The 20,341-nt window shown below is 50.4% G+C and overlaps 1 protein-coding gene across 2 annotated transcripts in view; it reads right to left on the bottom strand.

Moving 5' to 3' along the window:
• ASIC2 (acid sensing ion channel subunit 2) overlaps nt 1–20,341 on the bottom strand; it is a 962,539-nt gene that overhangs the window by 85,233 nt on the left and 856,965 nt on the right. The window lies entirely within an intron of this gene.

Below are 20,341 nucleotides of genomic sequence, written 5' to 3'. Positions count from 1 at the left end.
GGGGTGCTCCAGAAAAATATGTTGAATGAATGAAGGAATGAGTGAGTGCTGAGTGGGTGGATGGAATCAGATCAGACAACATGCTGGTTCACACACTTCTTTCTATTTGCTGCTTTTGCTATCTGCAGCTCCTCTCACTCCTCTTCCTAACTGTTGTCTGAGACGGGACTGATGCATCTCGTCCTCCCAGGAAGCCTTCCTGAGTCCCTGGACCAAGTTCGGCTACGTCCTTCCTCCCTGTTCCCCTGGCTCCTTCACCATGACAGTTATCACATCCCAAACAGTTGGTCCTACATCTCTCCTGAACTTGACTCTGCCTCTCACTTCTGTATCCAAGGACTTATTCCATGGCCCGGCACCCAGGAGGTATTTGGGCCACCTTTGCCTGATGATTACATGATTACAACGATGTAGTGCGATGGTGTGATGGTGTGGGAAGAGCCCAAGGCAAGGAATGCAGAGATCTTTGTCCAAGTTTGATGTTGCCATTCATGAGTCATGAACCAAATATACCCTCCAAGCCTCAACTTCTTCATCTATAAAATGGGAGTTTGTGCCCTTTCCTTAGCCACTTCTCAAGGTTACCGAGAAGATCAGCTGGGGTAGTACATGCACAACGTGTTTTGAGAACCATAAAAGCTTTCTACAAATGCAATGGGTTATTATGCTTACATAACTGCTTTGGAACCTCGAGCAGAAGCCAAATTACGTCTGGCAACATTGGCTGGAAGAGAGCCAGGCCAACTGTATTGGGTTCCTGTAGCCACTGAGGTTTGGGACCAGACCTCTCCTTGGCCTTGCTTCCTCTAAGCGGTCCCTTCCTGCAGCATGGAGGCCACGGTGTGGGGTGGGGGGGCTCTCTGGCCTCCCACCCTTCAGTGTGGAGGCAGATAAATCACAGGGGCAAGTGCTGGAGGCTGCCTTTCTTATGCAGATCTTGAGGGTCAGATGGAAGGAAGGAAGAGAAGCTTCTACAATGTGCCAGACACTGCTAGACACTCACCTATGTTATCTCCTTTAACTCTTGAAACCATGACTCTTCTGGGAATTTCTGCTCCCATAATGCTGAGGAGGAAACTGAGGCCCAGAGATGCTAAGCGACTTGCCTAAGGTCACACAGCTATTAAGTAGAGATGCTGAGATATGAAATCCATGAATGTCTAATACGCATGCTCTTTCTGGCTGGCTCTCCTGGTCCTTTGTCACTGGGACCTTTCTGAGCCCTAGTCTCTTTCTCTGTGCCTTGCTTTTTCCATCAGCCCATCAGTGGTCATAGGCATGGGATCCTCCTATGTGCGAGGATTATGGGGATTGCAAAGAAGTACAAAGCCTGCTACCTGCCTTCAGGACCCATGGGAAGCCCCGGCAAAACATCAGAGTTCATGTTTTCTTCACTGTATAAAATGTCTGAGTCTCCGACCTGCCACACTCTTTCAGGACAGCCAACACCTGCTCCCCTAGCTTCATAGTGGGGGAGGACAGCTGGAACATGATTTTCCAAAAAACCCCTGAGCTTTATCATTGCTATTGTTTATAGCAACCAGACTTGGCTAACAAATTTGTCCTCCAGAGAGATGTTCCCTGGGACCACCATAATGAACAGAGGAGAGAATGTTACAGTTAGCACACGCCTGGCAAGGGCTTGAACACATCTGGGGTGACTTTTGGTGTTCTGCTAGGACTTTTCTTTGTAGATCCACTAAATAGGGTTGATGGCTCCAAAATTGATTCTAATATGAACTACCTATCTATATGAGGCGATTCGTAAGTAAAAGTACATTGCAGCTTTGCACTGGATTATTGCAAACTCCAATTCCCCCATCCCCAAACTTGGTAACTGAACTCCAGAGCATCGGGCTGGGGTTAGAATATGACCCCCTACCCACTGGGGCCAAGGTTGGACTCAGCCCAGTGTCTCTGATCCCAGACATGCAGGGTGGGTGGGGTCGAGAGAGGGCATCAACACTCCGTGAGCTTCCGAGGGGGGGTGACAAGGTGCAGAAGCTCCGAGGGGTGTTGCAGACCATCTCGCCGACCTGCCTTACTTCACGGGGAAGGAAATGCGGACTTGGCAGGGAAGAAGCAACTTGTCCAAGGCTGCGCAGTGAGAACGGGTTTGGTCTGAACTTCCTTTACAGAAGTCTCCCTCAGCTTTCCCACTTCCAACAGGAGATGGAGGCTCTGGGGGCTTGCTCCCTTCAGCTGGTCATTGACACGGTGCCTGCTCTGTGTTGGGCACTGGGTTGGCACGGCCAAAGCCTCGGGCATCCAAATCTCCCCTACAGAGGAGGGACCAGACGAGTCTTTGCGGTGGCAGTGACGGAGACTCACTCCCCATCCTTGGCTGCCCCCTCGCCAGGCCTGCTACCCACCCTGGGCCCTGGGGGTGGCTCCTGCGGGGGCCCATGGTGTCAGTCTCTCCCCACATCCCTGCTCCCAGCCTCCGTTTCAATGGGGATGTCCTGTCTTACAACCTCGCACTTCCCGTTTTGTCCCTTTATGGAGCATATCAAAGCGTGTAACTAGCTGGTGATCCATGTGGCTGTTTCTTGGACATGTCTTCGCTAGACTGCAAGCTCTGAGAGGGTAGGGACTGTGTCTGTTTTGTTGAATACACAAAGGGACTCCAGGGTGTGCCAAACCACATGCCCTTGCCCACCTCTGGGAGGCGTCCTTTGGCACTGACCAGCCTTTTTGACACTTGTCCCCCCCCCCCCCCCCCCCCCCCCCCCCCCCCCCCCCTCCCCCCCCCCCCCCCCCCCGCTCTCCCCACCCTCCTCTCCCTTTGTCTGCTGAGGCCCTTCTCAGCTTCCCACTTCATTGTACCTAAGCATTTTTGCTTGCTTCTGCATGAAGGTATTAGAGGAAATAATCCTTTCGGGAGCTAAGACAGTCTCCCTTTGTGGGGGCAGGAGAAGGGGCTCAGAGACAGCAGCAGGCTCGTGCGGGCTGCACGCCTCTCCCAGCCTCTCTCACTGTGCTGCGGAGCCCGCGGCTCCTGCCTGGTGTTTCCGAGAGGATTATTTTCCTCTCTGCTCAACATCAAAGGCCTGAGAGCTATGTACACACTGCACAATTTTGCTACAAACTTGGGACAAGATGCAGCTCTCCTTCCCCATTTCGGGAGCATAATGATGTGTAAGTGTAACACACGCTTCAGATGTCTTGTCTTATCGTCCCCAGCCAGAAAATACAATTTATTTAAGACCGGACTGTCAGGCCCAGCTCGCTGCTGCTTCAGACCTGCCATCCTCCCAGGAATCACTCCGCGCTCCCGGTAAGTGCTGACAGCCCCATCACGGATGGCAGGGTTGGACCCACTGGGTTGCTAAGAGTCTAGAATTAGTCAGTTGCATTGGTTTGTAAGAGTTAAGGTGTACATTTTAAACCTGGATCTCCAGGAGGCAGCAGGCCGCAGAGGGTGAGGGGTATGCGGGATCCTGAGATAAACATGAGTCCGTGAAATTAACCTTCATTGCTAACATTTGCACGGTGCGTTATAGCCTAGACTGCCTACGGACCCAGTGGCCCCATGAAGGAGAGGAAACCAACCATTCCTGATCCTCTACTCTGTGCAGGGCCCTGCTTGGCATTTCCATAGGTGTTCTCTCTTCCCTAATTATGGTCCAGCTCTCCTGATATGGAGGCATCTGGTGATCACATCCCCATTTCACAGTTGAAGAGACTGAGGCTGCTCAGGAGGTAGGTAGTAGAGCTGGGACTTGTGGGTGAGACTTTAATCAGCAGGGAAGTCACAAGGAAGGAAGCCTGGAATTTGGGGCCAGACAGGATGTGATCAAGACAGCTCTCTACCACTGGTCAAGTCCATGGTCATGGTCCTGAACATGGCATTTTCTGTCCCCGGTGCATTGCCTCATTGACAAACCCAGCAAGATAACCTTGCCGCGTGGTTGGATGGCCTAAATGGTAGGATGTAAGTGGGTTGGTTTGGAGAATTGTGTAATAGACATCTTGACTAGTTATGAATCCATACCAGGGAAGGGGTCACTTGGTTTCCCTTTTCATTTGGGTTGTGGGTAGGGAGGCCGAGATGAATTGAATGGGGGATTGAGGCTTCCTGTCCTCTCTGCTTAGGTCCCTAAATACCGAGCTCATCTCAAAGTAGTTAGAGGAGATGAAGACCTCCCTGTGTCACTGACTGTTTACTCCTTAATGCTGCTAAGCCTGTTGCTGAAGCCCTGGGCAGCCCGAGAGATGACGGGCACCATGGAGTTCTGGAGGAGACAGAGAGATGTTGTCATGCATACCAACCACTCTGAAAATCTATACGTGAATTCCAACTGAACTGTGACCAGTTATTGGTAAAGTGAAAAGATCCCATCAATCTGAAGTTGACACATTCTAAACAAAAGGAACACAGATGTGGGGATGGGGAGAAGTTCTCACTGCCTTCCTGTAACTCTTAGGGTAGATCTGGAGTTTGCTACCCTCCTTGGGGTACTGTTGACTTTATCGCTGCCGTCGCTACTATTTGCCAACAGCCCCCAAGGTTGGTATTATCACCCCCATTTTACAGATATGAAAGTCAAGGCTCAGAGCCAGGTCACAGAGCTGGTCAGTGGAGGACTCAGGGCAAAATTCGTCTTTGCCTACTTCTGAAGCTTGTGCTCTTTGCCCCCTGTCCCTTGTAGTTATGGCTCTAATACCAGCCCCACTCCCAATCTTCTCTGGTCCCGGCTTCAGGAAACAAGAGATTAGAGCTTGCTAACACAGGGCTCTCCCACCTGGTAGTGGGGGAAGGGGTGTATCTCAGAGTCAGAGGCATCCTGGAAAAGGGCAAGCATCTTCTCCTCTAAACCTCTCTTTTTCATATGGGAGTCTAAGGTCCACAGAGGTGAAGTGACCTGCTCTGGGTCACACAGCTAGCTTGGGGACAGAGCCGAGATCTGACCTGGGCTTGATGCCTTGGGTCTGTATGTATGCCCATGCCAGGGGCTGGAACTAATGGCCGGGATCCCCGTCTCAGGGCACTGTGTCCAGGAATACGGGAAAGATTGGCCGCCCATGCTGGCCCCGGGTGCAAGCATCCAGGATTGGTGTGACCTGCTGGGGTCCCTTGCCTTACAGAGTCTGGGAAATGGAAAGTGGAGCCCTTACTGGGAAAGGTTAAGAATGGCTGATACCCACGCAGACACAGTTTCCTGGTTCAATTAATAGTGCAAACAACATTTCTACACCATGTACCTACTTAAGAAAATAAATTATGTATAAGTTCCCTCAAGGGTTGTTGAATTACCCACTCACCAGCACACGGCTAAGCCTGCAAGCTTCAGACCATTCAGCCCCCTCATTAATCCTGACCTTTAGGGCTTCTAGGCGGTGGGTTTCTTGTCTGTTCTTGCTTATTACCCTTGAAGGAAATGAAATTGTACTGCTCCAAAATGCTTCCAAAATTTAGTCTTTCCCTTTCCACACCAGTGCCCCCCTCCACCAAGTTGACTGAGTTTCCCCTCAATGAGTTACTGAAATTTCTCATTAGGCTGTTTTCCAAAGAATGTGTATTAAAGCCAACTATTTAGTATAATTTGTTTGGTTTGCCTCTTTCAAACTCCTAAAACACATTTCACACGATTGGGAAGTGAGAACGTCTGTTAAATGGGTCACTGGGCTTCCAGGAAGCAAAATGAACCTGCCTTTCTGTTTCCTGAAGTTGCTATGAGCCTGTTTAAAAGATAAAACACAGCAGGAGGAGGGAGGCCGAGGGGGCCTGCCAGAGACAGTCCGCTCTTGCAAGGCAAGGACTGTATCTTACTAAATCTCTGCTTGCTCCTTCATCAGTTCCTGCAACAGAGTTTCTGACTAGTTCTCTCCTTCCGAGGACTGTTGCATGAGTGTGTTTTCCCTACAATTACAACAAATACCCATGAAAGCGCCTATTCCTGGAAACCAAGAAGCCCCTTGGGAACCACTTGTCACCTCTTCCCAACCAGGAGGCCACCATCTCTTTTAAGACATCATTAGTATTATTCTCCTTAGAGGCAACTTTTGGGGTGGACGGGGAAGAAGGAAGAGTCACTGAGCACTGACCACAAGCCAAGCACTATGCTGACTGCTCTATACCCTTTCTGTCCTTTCCAGCTCACAAAGCCCGCTAAAGTTGGCCTTATTCCGCCCAGTGTGCAGATGAGAAAACTGAGGCTCTGGGAGGCTAAAAATCTGGTCCAAGGTCCTACAGCTGAAGAGTGGTTCACCTGATGTTCCCTTCTATGTGCATGGGTTGTGAGAGGTCCGCTTGGCATTATTAGAATGTATGAGATGGTCACATGACCCTCTCTTCCGGACCCCTGCATGCAACTGCTGGGATGTGACATTTCCTGCGCCCGTTTCACTGAGAGGCCCTCCTGCCTCCTCCCTCCGAGCCTGAGTGCAGCTGGGGCCTTGTCCACTGGGCAACTGTCCAGAGAGCTTTAGACCGTGCAGGAGGGGGGAATGTGTGCTCGCCGTGCAGAAAGAAAGAGCATCACGCAGTTGCAAGTCTGTCAGCTGGGAAAACAGCACGAAGGGGAGGAATGGGTGACTCTGAGTGTTCTCTTCTGATGCAAACATTTTGTGAGGAAATGTGCTCTTGGTGGATGACTCACAGAGACAGAGGGCGACTTGAAGGCACTCTGGCTGCTCACCTGGAGAGTCCCTGGGAAGGCCAGACTTCTGCTGATGAATCCCTCCTGACAGCTCATGGGAGAATCCCATATTGGGTTTGACTTGAGGTTGCGAAATGGGATGTGGGGAACCAGACGCTTTTCCAGCTGGACCTGCAGCATGGCTGGTGGGGGGCTGGGCCCTGGCCTGATGGAAGTTTCAAATGAGATTCAGCAACAGGTTGGCTGCTGTCTCTGCTAAGGCCCCAGGGTCTGTCTTCTCTTGCATGCCAGAGGGGTGGTGGCATTTTTATCTCTGGATCCCCAGTACCTGGCTCCAGACCCAGCACATAGTAGGCACTTACGGGAGATATCTGGGTGGAAGAGAAAAGTCAAGCACGAATTGGGGACCAGGCAGCCCCAGCTTCCAGTGCTGGCTCTGCACCAATGTGGGGACTATTTCATCGCGTTGGTTCTGGATCCTTCATCTCGCAAGTGCTGGCAAGAGTAACTTTCAGTAGAATTGTAAAGATCAAAAGGGCTATAATGGGTCTGAAAGTGCTCTGTGGAGGAAAGAAACCCTCTGCCCAGGCAGGGAACGTTTCTGTTTGTGGTTTGCAACCTGCTTAAGCCCCCAGCGGTTGCAGGGGAGGGGCAGAGCTGTTATTCCGCTGTGAGAATGGAAACTGAGATGTTGTTCCATCTGGGGCCATGGTCACTGCTCCTCCATTCACTCAGTGGACATCTGCAGCCCGCCACTTGTGTTCTAGGCACTGTCTCAGGGGTTGGAGATACAGGAATGAGTCCACCTTCTAGGAATGGCCCTGCAGAGAGGGTGGTGCCGGGTGCTGTAGGAAGGCATGGAAGGAAAGCTGCCTGGAGGGCAGCGATGGAGGGGGCTCCAGGGGTCTGTGGCAGAATTCTTGCTAGGCACGGCGAGGATGACACCGAGGTATTTAGCAGGTGGAGACAGACCCCTTAGACTGGCTCCTGGTCTGAGATGGGCCATGCTGATGTTTTTGGGAAGACCAGTGGCACCAGTCCAGGCTTCTGGTTGTCTGCTGAGCCCTGCCTACCTGCCCATCTTTCCAGCTCTTTCTTTTGGAACTGAATACCCTAAACAATCATGGGCTCTACTAAAATGTGGGCAGGATTTGCAGAAGAATACAGACTTTGGAGTCAGACTATCCTGAGTTGAAAACCTACTGTGTGCCAGACACTATGCACAATGAATAATGGAGCTCAGCTGCCAGATAGGAGATAATTATTAATACAGAGATTCAGTGACCAGTAGGCGTTGGTACCTGGTTCTCTCCAAGGATGCCTGGGTCAGTCTCAGAGCTGATCTGCCCATTGCCAACAGACTGCCATGCCAAACATAGGGTCACAGGGCCAAGGCAAGTGGATAAATAAAAAAAAAAACACACTTCTGGGGAGCCAAGTCTGACTGCAAAGAGGTTCCCCTTGCCTGTCGCCAAATGTGGGGAGCAGGACTCAGGAGGGATTCTCTGACTTTAAGGAGGCAAAAAAGCCCGGAAAAAGTGAAGGAGCATGGTTGCAAACATCCACAGTCTTGCTACCATTTTCTTATGCTGCCCTCACTTTCTGTTTCTAACCCTACTGACAAGATTCCTGCTGTCCCTGTGCCCAGGCAAGGCAGACCAGGGGCAGCATGGGTTCAAGACACAGCAGCCCAGACACACTGGAATGCGGCCCCGTGTTCCACCACATCTGGGTGTTCTGGGGAGCAGGGTGCCTCTGAGTCAATGTTCTCATTACTCTTGAGATGATGGATGTATCTGGCAGAGGCTGTACCTGGGGTCATGGTCCCCGTTACAAGTTCTTTTTACAGTTGCTTGCTTGATCCTCTGAAGGCAGCCCTGTGCCCTCTTCCTACCTGCTGCCTGCTGGATTTCCAGGAATATGTTACCTGCTTGGTTTCCCCCAAGGATGTGTTAGATCTCTTCTGGAACATTCCATGGCTATTCTGTATGAGAAGTTTGTCTTACCCTTGCTGGATATTTCTGCTCAGTTGAACGTTCACCTTTCCATCACCCTCCTGACAACTATTCCCAGGGATTAGGTGGGCTTCACCTCCCAGTGTATGTTTCATACCTAGAGAACCAACCCTAAGATAACAGTGGAGTCACTTCTTGCACCTGTCTCATTGCACACCTTTTTTTTTTTCTTTTTGGCAGATGTAAGATGAGGCAGGAACCAGAAATGTGTTCTGTTGTTCTCCTGGTTAATTTCACATTATTCTACAGGGCTGCATTGAAAGTGATGCATCAGTAAAAACCAAATGATGGTTTATGATGCTTGCAGAGGAAAAGCAGAGATTCCAATTAATGCCAGGGCTGAAAATAATCCCAAGGAGGGCTGATTCTAAAAGCTGATCAAGAAAAGGTCAAGGGGAACCCTCCTATGCTGTTGGTGGGAATGCAGGCTGGTGCAGCCACTCTGGAAAACAGCATGGAGGTTCCTCAAAAAGGTGAAAATAGAGCGACCCAGCAATCACACTATTGGGTATTTACCCTAAAGATATGAATGTAGTGATCCAAAGGGACACATGCACCTGAATGTTTATAGCAGCAATGTCTACAATAGCCAAACTATGGAAAGAACCTAGATGTCCATCAACAGATGAATGGATAAAGAAGATGCAGTATATATATATATATATATATATATATATATATATACAATGGAATACTATGCAGCCATCAAAAGAAATGAAATCTTGCCATTTGCAATGACATGCATGGAACTAGAGGGTATTACGCTGAACGAAGTAAGTCAATCAGAGAAAGGCAATTATCATATGATCTCCCTGATAGGAGGAATTTGAGAGGTAGGGCGGGGCGGGGGGAGTAGGGAAAGGGAAAAAAAATGAAACAAGATGGGATCAGAGGGAGACAAACCATGAGAGACTCCTAATCTCAGTAAACAAACTGAGGGTTGCTGGGGGGGTGGGGGGTAGGGATAGGGTGGCTGGGTTATGGGCATTGGGGAGGGTATGTGCTATGGTGAGTGCTGTGAAATATGTAAGCCTGATGAGTCACAGACCTGTACCCCTGGGGCAAATAATACATTATATGTTAATAGAAATAATTTAAAAATAGAAAAAAGGTCAAATAGGCAACTACCCACATAGCACTGAAATCCTCATACTACTATATTCTTACCGAAGTCATATTTTCTCATTGAAAACAGATTTCAGTTTTTCTAGAAAATGCTCAGAGAATGTCACTGTCTTCCCAAGGACTGGTCTTGGAGGTTGAAGAGCATATAATGTTAGTAGCAAAGCATGTTCAAAGTTGCCACAGATTCACAAAGGCAGAGGGTTTCTGGTCGCTTAATCAGATTGCTTTCCTGACACATGGAGGACCTATGAAGGAGAGCAGCCTTGTGCACATGGTGTGTCTTCCAGCCAGGTCTAAGTCCCACGTGTCAGGAAAGCAATCTGGTGGTGCCAGTGTCTCAGTAACAATCAGTAATTCCCAAATGTCAGGGAAGGTTTGGGCAGGTATCATATGGCACTATGCGGGGCAGGATTTCGGGGGTTGAGGTGGAAGGGACTCAAGTTGGCGATAGAGACAGAGGTAAGACTTTGCATACACTTCAAAAGGGTTTAGACTTGGCCCCTGCAATAGAATGGAGCACAAACAAACTTTGGAATCAAATCCCAATTCTGCTGTTTACTAGCTTTTTAAATTGGGCTAATACCCCCGGAGCATCCCCTTGTCGATGATTGGTAGGCTAGACTCCTAGGAGACTGTAATTTTCATTGTCCCATAGCTCCTTGCCTTCTGATCCGATTATCAAAGGACCTGAGATGATCAGGGGTTTTCAAAATGGAAGACAAAGCATCCTTTAGTTCACTGGACATCCAACGAGCAACTCTTCAATGTTGGATATGCTGGTAGGTCTTGGGAACACAAAGATAATAAGACATGGCCGATACCCCAGGTAGTTTATGAGTTGTCTGGGTAGAAATGGACATCAAAGAGCTTCAGATCATCAAGGAGATACAGCAGCTGTAAGACCACTACTGATCAACGCCCACAACGCAGCTCTTGAGGAACAAGGTCCCCCTGTGGAGTACTTGTTCCAGCCCATCATCCCTGCTGCTCTGTGTGCATTTTCACCAGGACCTTCTTTCTGCTACAGCTTGGTCATCAGCATGCCCTGCAGCCTGCCTTCCCTGTCCTCCCCCTGTGCCACCCCCTCTCCTTCCTTCCAAATCACAGCCTAGACGAGGATAGCGTAGGCAAGGTGTCTGGGGTAAGGAACCCAAGGAGGCACCCATGTCCTGGGGCTGCACTCACACTCACCCGAGAGCGAGCACCTCCTAAAATTTGCACCCCATGGGGTGCCTGGGTGGCTCAGTGGGTTAAGCCTCTGCCTTCGGCTCAGCTCATGGTCTAGGGGTCCTAGGATCGAGCCCCACATTGGGCTCTCCGCTCAGCAGGGAGCCTGCTTCCCTCTCTCTCTCTCTGCCGGCCTCTCTGCCTACTAGTGATCTCTCTCTCTCTCTGTCAAATAAGTAAAATAAAATAAAATCTTAAAAAAAATAAAATTTGCACCCCAGTTGCCTTGCTTGCCTCACCCTAGTTGGGGCCCTCCGCCAGATAGTCAGAAGAAGACAGGAGTGGAGCCGTTTGTGATGAAAGCGGAACGACAACCAATTCTCCCACTAAGCTTGCAAAATAGACACCATAGTCCCATTTTCAGATGAAGAAACTGAGGCTTAGAGAGGATGAGTTACCTTGGAGGCATCACGGAGCAGTGAATCGCCCACAGGGTTAGTCTTGGAGGAGTGGTGGCAGTCTGCAGGAGTAGTGGAAGACCACACACAGGCTTATTTTCTGGGGCAGACCCCCATGAGGACCCCCATTCTGCCAGTCCTGAGCCATGTGACCTGAGGTCAGTTACTTATTTTCTCTGACCTTCTGATCCCTCATCTGAAGGATGGGGATAATAATCCCTCTCAGGGTTAGATGGCAATGAACTCCAGCTTCTGGTTCCGTGACTCTGCTTTCCCACATGTCAAGTGGACAGGCCACACCTGCCTCACAGAGATGCCGTGAGGACCCAGTGAAAGGAGGGGTGTGCCAACCTAGAGTGAGTTCTCAAGAGCTGTTGGCAGGATGAAATGTCATTTCCTGAGGCTTTGCTGTGTTTTCAGCCCGGTCGACTGTTCTCCTGGGATCTAAGGGGGAGCCGTGAGTATTTGTTTGGTGAGTCCTTTGGGACGTTCCTGATAATAGTTGCAGATCTTCCCTGGAGGGATAACGGAGAATGACTACCTGTTACCTTCCTGGGTTTATGTCATGATCCCATTCGAACCTCCTGGCAACCTTGCTTTTATTACTGTCATTGTTAGAGAAGATGCAACAGAACCCACAAGAGGCTAAAACCACTCATGTAAGGTCAAGCAGTGAGTCGGAAGCAGAACAGGGTCTCCGCCCCATTTATGGGATGAAGATGTCTCTATGCATTCCACTACGGAAGGAAAACCAAAAATACAGGCTCCTATGTCTCAACAACAGAGCCAAACCTGACATTTGCGTCTGTGCATGTCCCAACGTTCGGGAATATAAACAGCGCTAATTCCAAGCCAGTGCACGAAACCTGGTGAGTGCCAGTTGCTCGCTCGGCATGGCGGAGAGACGTCTTGTGGCTCTGCAGGGTGGCCCGGTGGTGTCTTGGCTGTATCCACAAAGTCTGGCTGAGGCTCCACAACCCCGTTTCCCAAAACCAGAGGAATGAGGGGCAGGTTAGCAGTTCCCTGGAGGTTTAAGTTTTGCAGGTCCTACCTTGAGAACATCCCTCTAGCTAATCTCCTCCACTCAAGCCCTAGCGTTAGCCAAGTGTCAGGGTGATGCTACTTGTGTCCTCCTGTTACCTGCCTTAGCCTCCTCCCCGGTGGTCCCCCTGTGCCCCACTCCTTTCCCCTCATTCATTTCCCACATAGTGGTCCCAGGATCTTGCTGGAAAGCAGACTCCCTACTTAAACCTTTCCATGGCTGGAAATCCATTGGTTGGGCTGATACAAGGAAGCCAATGCCTCGGGCCCCCACACAGTTGCTTCTAGCCTCTCTTGCACTCCCTGAGTCATCTCTGCCCAACGATGCCCTTCTCCAAGCATGCCATATTACTTCACACCTCTGGGCTGCTGGACATGCTGACTCCTCTACTTGGAACCCCTGCCCTGGTTTGACCCCGATAACGCTTAGTGATTTTTGTGTCTCTGCCTGGCGCCACCTCCTCCTGAAAGCTCCTCCTGACTGCCCATCCCCTTCTTCAGAACAGGTTAGGTGCCCCCCATCGGGACTTAGACAGCACACAGTATCAACCCTGTTCCATCACACCGGATGGCCTGCTAACTCCTACTTGACCTGCTGACCTCAGCTGGCTTTTCCAAACTGGGGTCAGGTCTGAGGAAAGGACCTTTCTTGTGTGCTTTCCCTTCAAGCCCTGATTACTTGGGCATTTGTGTAAGCGTTTGACTGATGCCCGTCTCTCCACGCTGGACTGTAGGCTGTGGACTGTCTGGCTCTGCTCACTTTTAGGGTTCACTGGGGAGTTGACAGGACATGGAGACTGGCATCTCCATGGAGGTTCATCATGGAAACCAGTGTACCTGAGATCCATGTACACAGACCATGCCCATAAGGGAGCCAAGGAGTCAGGTGAAGCCCCCTGATCCAGGAGGAGCCCCTGAGCTGGGGTGGCCCTCCAGGGTTGTTTTGAAGCAAGGCAAGGGGCCAATTGTTACTCCCTCATTGTCCTGGGGAGAGGACAGAACCCTGGGCAAGGTACCTCTGTGCACCAAAGAGGGGATTTCTGGACTGAGAGCTGTCTGCTGCCAGTATGCCAGACCCTGGGTGGGTGAGTGTCTCGGTCCTGCAAGGGTGAGCGTCTGCCATGCCTCCACATTCCCTGCATCACCCTACTGCCAGGGCCTTAGCAGGAAACCAACACATGCCAGATAAACGCCAACATAAACGCATCCATTTATTTGTCTGTCTTGGCTCCATCTCCAAATTGTGGGACTGTGTCTTCCTTAGCTTTCCCCATGCTCTAAAAGGAGCCTAGCTTCCCATCAGAACCCAAGAGAAGTTTGTTGAGTGAATGATGAAGCTAAAAGAGAGAGACCAAAAGAAGCAAAGCTACACATTTTTTTTTTTTTCCATAAGGAAGGATAAATCTGCTCACAACTTAACTGTTCAAGGCTGCATCAAGTGAGCACACCTGTATGGCCCCATTTCATGAACCAGGTGTCTTCCAAGTAGAAAATTTAGCAGGTGGGCTGGATCTCCCACAGCAACCCTCTGCCTACCAACATGGTTCCTGGTTGAAGGGCCGTGGAGAGATCTGGCAAGGAGGAGATCAAGTCTCCGAATAGCAATGTTAGTAACCCATCCTCTAAAGACAAAGAAGACATAGCTAGAGAAACTGGGGTATTTAGGATGGAAAAGAGCAGACCCGAGGAGGACCACAGGTGCCATCTGCAAATATTTGAAGGGATGGCATTTGGAGGAGTGTGATTCCCTCCTGCTGTGGAGAATAGTTCTAGGGTTTCCGTTGGTTGTAGGGAAATAACTTCATTACAATGTTCAACAATACTCTTTCTGCAGAGATGGACATATTCTATATCCTAAAGACACGGGTATCCATTCGTCAGAGCAATATAGGTAAGACAGGTGCATCTCAACGGTCATACATTTAATGACAACATCCTTATCACCATTTTTATCATCCTTAAATGGTGGAATGGAGGGGAGCCGAGGTACAGAAGAAACACGAACATCAAAATGTTAATGTGGTTTTGTCTGGATAGTGGGCACATGGGTTTCATTATATTATTCTGTTTATTTTGTATACGTGAGAACATCTCCCTAATAAAAATAGATACATGTTAATTGTCCAACAAAGGGGAACCAAATGGGCGGTGTTGGGTGATAGTGAGCTTCCTGTCACTAGAAGTCTTTGTGTAAGCACTATGGGCATCCTTGAACACCCCACCCCGCAAGAACCTGAGATGTTGGAGCAAATGGCCAAGAGTAGAAGAATGGACCAGAGAGACTTGGTCAGGATCTCTACCCTTTGCATCCTGGGGGAGGGGAACCGACTGAGGATCTAGAAGAAAGCGAGATTCTGGAAAGCCAGGAACCGGAGCCAGAGACCCTCGCTCTGGCCAGTGGGAGATAATGGGGTAGAGGCAGGACAGGTGGCCAACCCTTCTAGAAGTTTTGTGCACCTGTTGGGAGGCAAGCTGAATGGGGGGGAGGATCCAAGGCAGGGTAAGGGCCCACGGGTTTGGAAAGTAGCCTTGATCAGCGACAGTGTGAATTTTGGGGGCTCAGATTCCTATGCCATGTGCTTACTCGCTGTGTGACCAACTGCCATGAGCCTCAGTTTTCTCATTAGGAAAATGGGACTAGGACCCACCTCATAGGATTGTTGTGAGGATTAAGTTAATATTGACAGCCTTGCTCATTATTGTCATTGCTGTGTATAAGGGGGAGATGGACCTAAGGCAAGGCAGGCGCCCGTGGGGAGAAGGAAATAGGACCGGAAGGCCTGTCTCTGACACCAGCCACCACGGGAGGGACTCATTTTAGGGATTGCTAACGGGGGACGGGGTGCGGGGGAGGAATGGGTATTTGAATAGGTCAGCCTGGCTTAAAAGACAAGAAAAACGCCCGCAAGGACTCTTCCATTGATAAAATTCCAGGATTCTCGAGGGATCCCAAGCAATTTTCTGGAGGAACTGCTGGGGCTTTTTGTACCCTGGCTTATTCCCATCTCTTGTAAAAGCGCGCAGTGCTGGAGGGCCGTGTGTCCACCCTGCAGGACGCAGTCTCCCTTTGGCAGTCAACACGGCCCGGGACCACTCAGCTGTGATTCCCTCCCGGACCCTGACCAGTCCGACCAAGCCCAGTGTTACACACAGTAAACCCTGAAAGGGTAGGGAAGGCAACTTCATCTCCCTGTTTCAGCTCCGGGTGCATCATGAGTGTCTACACAAATAGGTGTTTGAGCTACGTGTGGGGATGGGTGCCTTTGGGGGGACCTGCCCGCTCTGGGGCTTGTGTCCCTGGAGGGCCACCCCGAGGATGGAGCTTCTCCAGCTGGGTCCACAGAGCCCCAGGAGGCTGACTGGCAGCCACTGTCGGTAGGGGGCGCTCCTGGCAGATGGCAGTGGCCTCTTTCTCTCCCGGTGTGGCTCAAAGAACCAGCAAGGCCACCCACAGAATGCGCCATACATCAGAAGCCTAATGGCGCGTTTTAGAACATGTGGTAACTACCAAATGGGACCCAGGAAGGGAATTAGAGCCAGAAGCACAGTAGGGAGGGAAAAAAAAATTTGAGAAGGACTCAGAGGAAGTGGAGCCAGAGGCAATCATCTCGAGGCAGCAAAAAGCATCTTCCAAGAACCTAGCCAGGGGAGCTCATTTCATTTAAAATCAGTGCTCTTTATGGAGAACTGGCCTGGACACTGGGACCCTGGTCCATCAGCACTGCCTAGTCTGGCCCTGACCACAGCAATCTGAAATGCTCTGGAGCTCCCCGCAGCCACTTAGTCCGTTTTTCATTCAGTAATTATTATTGCGTACCTACTATGTGCTATGTGGTCATGTACTGTGGCATTCAAGCTCTGGGTTCAGACGTGAAATGTCTGGTTTGGCCCATGACCTGGGGACTGAGTTAACGTCCCCTGCCTGAGTTCTGGCGTGTAATAACCTCCACCCTACAAAGCTGTCATGAGGTTAGATGAGATAATACAGGAAAAGGGTTTAGGACGGCAGTGAATACATGCCTGCTGGAGGACACACTAACACTTGCATAGAGAGAGGGAAGAGTGGGTCGCGTGTTTTCAGATACCCTGAATCCAGCTTGGGGATTGCACACAGTAGGCATTCAGGGGATTTGATCCAAATTGTGTGAAGTGTGCACGCACACACACACAGCACCCGTATACACACGCATGTGTGCACATACACATGTATGCACACACATCACCTATGGCCCCTGGCAGAAGCCCATTTCCCTCGTATGTAAGTGAAGTTTTCCAGACCCCTTTCATGGAGCGGGAGATGTTCCTTAAAGCCAAGATGCTTGGCTTTAAGCAGGCATCTTGGTTCCAGGTCTCTTTTGTTTCTGGCATATGGAGTTTCCCTTTCTTTAGAGCTTGGCTCTGCGTTAATTTTTTTTTTTTTAAATTGTACTCTGTCCTGCATTTCTCTGTGTGTGTAGTGGAAGAGAGGATTGTGTTGGCTCAGTCCATCATGGAGATGGAACTGGAAATTGTGACTGGAATTTTGATTTCATTTGCTCATGTCCTACCCTGTTCGCAAAGTTCTTGAGGTCTTTATAATGGAGAGATGAGCAAGATAAGTTTCCTAGCCTAAAGGACCCTATAGTTCCTTTGGTGGGGACAGGAGTGTGAGCAAATAACTACAGTAAGCAGAAGGAAATATGCTGTAATGGACAGCTCGGCCAAATACACACGGGGAGACTCCAAGTGGGACCAAGGGACCAGTTCCCACCTGAGGGATCAGAAGAGACTTTGTGGAGGAGGTGAGATTTGCACTGTGGCTCAGTGGAGGAGGATTTCAGGACACCAAAAGCAGGGAAGGGCAGAGGGAACATCGTGAGTGGAGGCACAGAGGTGTGTGTTCATGTATAGGGAGCTCTGGGAGCAGTGATCACACTGGTGGGCTGGAGGGGAGGCTGTCGGGGAGGGAAGTAGTGGATGACACAGGAAAAGTGGGTCAGGCCAGATTGTGAAGACCCTGATGCTGGGCTAAGGCCAAACACTGTGCAAGACACTTATACAGTCATATACTTAAGGCTCATGACGTCTTGTGTGTTATGCCCTCCTTAGGGGTGGGCAACAGACTCTGGAGGTTCTAAGATGTTCTACCGTAAGCCAGTTGTTGTTCTAAACTCTGCCCTTGAAGCCCTTGAATCTTTTGCCAGGATTCCAACTCAGCTCCGTGGACACGGAGTCCACCTGTCCCCGAGAATATGACATTGTGCCTCGAGGCAGTTCCAGAAACGATGAAGGACTCTGGGAAATACCAAGTCTGCATTGATCTTCCAGGTCAGACACTGGAATGAAGGGGCAGAACCACCCCTCACCTCCCTCACTACCATCAGAAAGAAAGACAGAAAAAAGACAAAGAAGCTGAGTGGAGGTCAGAAGCAGAAGAGCAGAGAAAGGGCAGTAGTAGGACTGCAAGAAGGCTCTGGGCTGGGGGAGGGGAATCAAACCATCTCCACCCGCAATGGAAGAGTCTCGGAACTCTCAGCTCATTTGACAGAAGAGGGAACTGGGGTGCCCCCATGTATGCTTCTGTGCTGGATTGGCTGACGGACTCATTCATTCACATGCCCAACACCCAATCCCCTGTATGCCCAGCTCCGAGTAGTCTGCAGTTGCCAAAGACGCAGAAGGAGAGGAAACACATTTTGAGCACATAATGTGTTAGGTACTAACACAAGCCACTCATTGTGCAAGGTGTTATGCCTCCCATTTTATTTATAAGAAAGCTGAGTTCCCAGACATCCAAGATGGAGTGGGACTAGCCCTCAGGTCCCTGAAGTACCGAAATCCATTCCTTTCCAGGAGGGCATCCTGCCTTTCTGCTATCATCCCTGCACTCAAAAGCTTAATGACCAGGGTCGTCATATTATTACCCCAAGGAGCACCCTTTCAGGAATGAAAGGCAGGGGCGTTCTCAGTAATCACACCAGGACGACAGGCATACCCTGACATTGTCCCAACAAATGGGGACACGGGCTCACTCGACCCTAAGGGTGAATTATTTATATTTGCAATGGGCTTGAAAGTTTTTCAAAGCATGCTCCCACTTCCAGCCATGCCTCACTGATATGGTGAAATGAGAAATAACTGAAGCTCATCCCTTAAAATACGACATTTTAGGAATCTGGATGATTCTGGGTGGTGAACCTTGAAATGCAGCCCAGGGTTCCCTGCCTGAGTAAAGGGCACTCCACTGTGTTGTCCCTGGGCTATCCTCTCTCTCCTGCTCAGCTGGGGAGAGCTCCTGGAACCCAGGGGACTCAGGGCAGAGCCCTAAGACAGGGGACTCCAGCGCAGTCCCTGCCGCAAGAGAGGGACAGTCACTGACACTTTCACACTGGGCTTTCCTCCATCAGGTTCTTTAAAGAGACTCAAAATCAGCATCAGCTAAGTCAGAGACTTAAGGAGAGCAGAGAAATGTCAACACAAAGATCTTTGAGCTCAACGAGCTTGAACTCTAGGACTAGTTACAGACAAAGACGCTGCGACTCAGAGAAGGAAGGAGACTTGCCCCAGTCAAACCACCAGTTCAGACCAGACTCCAGGTGTCCTGACTTCCAGGCCTGAGTTCACGGTGCTGAGCCCCGCTGGCCCCCCAGCTCCTGAGCATCCTCTCCACCCCTCCTCCACTCTGCCCCTCGGCTTGATTCCAGGCTCCCAGAGGACAAAGGTCTGCTTCAGCTCATCTCTGCATCCCAGCACCCCACACAGGACCTGGGACAGAGATAGCTTTCAATCAATGTTATTGCACTAGATTGAAATGCCCTTCGGGGGAGGGAGGTGAGGACAAGAGGGGCTGCCTGGAAAGGTGCCGTGTGGACGGTGGTTTAGAACGGGCCCGAAGGGGTGGGGGAGAGACGCACGGGGGCACGGCAGCCCCAGAGACTGCTCAACCTGCATCCCCTCGTTGGGAGTCAGCCTCTGGAAAAGTACCAGTGAATTAAAGCCCAATAAAAAAGTCAATTAAGTCCAAACTCGTTTATGCCTTAAGCTCCCCCAAGCCAGTGAGCCAGAATGCAAGCTGGGCCGATATTTCTCCATGTCCCTCCATGTCTCGGTGGGTCTCCAGTGAAGCAGCCGCGACACATTTTATTTCAAGTCTAAATGGGGCAGATAGACGGATAGCACAGTAATGGCTGCTGGGGCTCCTATGTCCCCTCCAGGCGACTCCTAGCAGCCGGCGGGATGTCCACGTCCTGACCTTCGGTTCCGGATGGGACCCTGGGGATCTGCATGTGCACGTGTGTTTGCACTCATGTCTGGCGGTGTGTGTCTGCATGTGTGTGTGTTCACACTGTTGTTCGCTACAGAGATCAGTGCAACGTGCCCATTTGTGACTTGATTCATCCAGCTGCCCCACACATATTTACGGAGCCCCTACGGCACACCCGACACAGTGCTTGCTCCGAGGTTCTAGCGGTGAGATAGACAGTTCCAGTCCCTACTCTTGTGGGTGGATACAGTCTAGGGGTCTAGAAGGGGAGACAGACAATAAAACAAGGAGTAGCAACAAAGCGTCTTGAAGATCATAGGAATGCCGGTATGCACGTGCATGCCCAGCTCTGAGCTAATGCATGTCTGCAAATCTACCTATGTGTGCATGGGAATAAAGTGGTGTGTGTGTGTGTGTGTGTGTGTGTTGTTGGTGTTGTTGTGTGGGGGCTGTCTCTGGCTGATCCAGGTTCTGGAAGACATCCCTTCAAAGAGACTGCAGACCAGTGACAGCTAAAGTGAGGTGACTGGTGTGTGTGAGTGGGGAAAAGTCAGGAAGAGGCAGAAGCTGTCAGGGCAGCAGAGTCTGGACAAGGGACCTCATACCCTCAGAGCATGCACAACCTGTGGCTGCTCCACTTCCCTCTTGTTTCCCCTTGAGTTCAGGTCACCGTTCCCCACCCATGAGAGC

This window comes from Mustela putorius, unplaced genomic scaffold, assembly GCF_011764305.1.
Source record: "Mustela putorius furo isolate JIRA1106 unplaced genomic scaffold, ASM1176430v1.1 tig00003962_pilon_pilon_pilon, whole genome shotgun sequence".
In the NCBI taxonomy this organism is placed as follows: domain Eukaryota; kingdom Metazoa; phylum Chordata; class Mammalia; order Carnivora; family Mustelidae; genus Mustela; species Mustela putorius.
The sequence above is the reverse complement of the archived record's forward strand: the minus strand, read 5'-3'. Positions and strand labels throughout refer to the sequence as shown.